Consider the following 2,772-nt stretch of genomic DNA (forward strand, 5'->3'; position numbering starts at 1 on the left):
TCGGGTCGCTCGTCGCTCGCGCTCGCTGCCGCGCTCGCCGCCCGCGCCGCGCTCCCCGCCACGCCTAGGTTTTTTCCCACCACGATGTACCTCGCGCGTCGCTCCACCTCCCGCTCATCGATCGATTTTCTTAAATGCCTTCCGAGTCCGGCCTACCGTCTCCTGCATCCTCATTCGCTCAAACGTGTAAATTAATTACTCGATAACTATTGTTACTTTTGTACCGCGGCACATGACATTTCTCCTTAGTTTAACCCAATCTACCACTATTTTCAAGTTGGCTACTTTTGCATCAGACACCCTGTATATCGTTTATTTACTTCAACTTTACAGTCAAGAAGTGGGACTTGATTTACAATTGCACGTATGTCCATCCACACAACGCCTTCTCATTCATACCTCTATACCTTATATTATCCTATTCTATCCTTATAACCTATTTTATCTGATCGCATCTCGTCTTCCTATTTGCAGCCTAGTTCTCTTTCTATCTTTGTTTCCTTTCTACCCTTATTCCTACCTCTCCTTCTTCTTCTCATCTACTTTTCTGATTTTTTCCTTCCATAACTTCCAAAGTACCTTTCCTTTTTCTCTGTCTAATTCATCATTCCATATCCTATCTATTATTCCTCTATTATTCTTTTCTAGTTCTCTAAAGCATTCCTCTGTTATTTCACATTCCTCCCCAAAGTGACTTATACAATTTTGACCTTTTCCGCAGAAAACATATATCTTTTTCGCTTCCTCTATCTAGTATTTATTCGCTTCCTCTATATTTCCACATCTTAGCTTTGCTAACGCCCTAACTTTATCCCTATTTCTTATTCCTTTTAAACACTTTCTCTCCAAATATCTCGGACTCTCCCCTGCCTTTGCTATTTCTTTATATCTCGCATTGTACGAGTATATTGCCTGTCTAATTCTGCTCTCCTCTGGTTGTCATTGCACTTCTTTTTCACTCTTTACTAATTCCTTGATCAATTTTCCTCCATCTTTTTCCCTATCGTCCATTACTTAGATTCCCCATTCATTCCTACTATAACATCCTTCTCTTTCCTTACTATATTACTCTATCCAGCTCTCGTTCTCTTTTTCTTTCCAACAAAGCTTAACCGTCTTCAATAATTCCTTCTCTCTATTTCCTGTCACTTTGTTTTTACTATTCCTTTTCCCCGTCTTCCTCTTCATTTCCTCCTTCCTCTCCTATCCTTATGTTAAAATCCCCTCTTATTATTACATATTCCTCCCTTCCTTCCTCCATTACCCTTTTTATTATATCCTGTATTTTCTTCCAGTTTCCTGAGTTGTAAATCGATATTATTCTTATGTTATTCTTTTTTATTTTACCTTTTATTTCAAATACGACTATCCTATTCCCTTTTATTTGCCCTATTTTTTTCTATCTACTCCTCCTCAGTCCCTCCTTTTGCCTATTATAAAACCCCCTTTTGCTCTTCCTTTCTTCTTTTCCCTTGTGGCAAAAATTCATGACCACTCATGCGCGTCAGGCATTTTACTCTATATTCTTTTACATCCTTTCTCCTCTATCCACGTTTTGCATAAGCTAACAAAATCAAAACTTTCTACATATTTCCAGAAATCCCTATCCTGTTTTCTTAACCTGGCTACATTCCACATTAGTATTTTCCTTCCTTTCTCCTTTCTCCGCCCTCTGAATTTCTCTTTATTCCCTTCTTAACTTATCCAAAGGTTCTGTCTTCCTTCAATCCCCCTCCCTGTTCCCCCTTCTATCCTCTTCTCTCCCTTCCTTTTCCTTCCCAGCTCCCTCTCCATTTCCTCCCATTTTCTCCATTCAACCCTCTCTTTACTCTCGCGAATCCTACTTTCACCTCTCTCGCCTATTTCCAATGGTTCAAGGTGCAAATTGGTTTGGACCTCCAAATTGAAAATCAACCCGTCCAGATTATGAGGAAGCAATGTGCAAATTTACAATTTGCACCTTTCTATTTATTTCTATTATATTTTTTATTTATATTTTTTATCTTAACCAAACAATTGATATTTATTTGTCTAAAATCAATGAATAAATGGGCTAAGAGCCTTGACTAGGTGTTAGTGTCACAATATTAAAAGTTTCGTATATTTAAACCATAAAAATTACAAACGTTTCGGTCTTTCTTTAGACCATCCTCATTGTATATAAAAAATAAATAGAGTATAAGAAAATAATTTAAATATAAAAGTCAAAAGTTAAAAACGCTCGAAACGCAATACATAAAGGATATTAAATGTGAGCCGTATTCGGATTTCTAAAAAATGAACAAAAGAGTCGACATTTACCAGGTTAACTCCAATACTTCTCGACGAAAAGATAACCTCTCGATCGGCAGTCGTGTATGTACAGCATTCCATATTTTTATACAATTTTACAATGTAACGAGGTCTTTTCTCATTACTCCCTCTTTTGATTTTAGAAATCCGAATACGACTACACTTTACACTTTTATATGTAGATTGCGTTGCGAGCGAATTTTTAATCATTGACATTTACATCTAAATTATTTTCATTTTCTTTTACTTCTTGTCTTTTATACACTGAGGATGGTCTAAAGAAAGACCGAAACGTCTGTTAATTTTTATATTTAAATAAACAAATTTTTATCTTCTAACACTAACACCCAGTCAAGCCTCTTAGCTTCTTTTATTCAATGATCTTTATAAAAATGTTATGTAATAGTTGTGTTTGTTCAACTTTATTTAAAAATACGATCAAAAATAACAATACTTTTATATGTATTACATATACAGGGT

The 2,772-nt window shown here is 36.1% G+C and overlaps 1 protein-coding gene across 1 annotated transcript in view; it reads right to left on the reverse strand.

The window, feature by feature from the left end:
- Window positions 1-2,772, reverse strand: part of LOC105557224 (synaptotagmin-1-like) — an 8,329-nt gene that overhangs the window by 3,644 nt on the left and 1,913 nt on the right. The gene's annotated exons all lie outside the window — the stretch shown is intronic.

Source organism: Vollenhovia emeryi, unplaced genomic scaffold, assembly GCF_000949405.1.
Source record: "Vollenhovia emeryi isolate VEMERY1.0 unplaced genomic scaffold, V.emery_V1.0 DF939560.1, whole genome shotgun sequence".
Classification (NCBI taxonomy): domain Eukaryota; kingdom Metazoa; phylum Arthropoda; class Insecta; order Hymenoptera; family Formicidae; genus Vollenhovia; species Vollenhovia emeryi.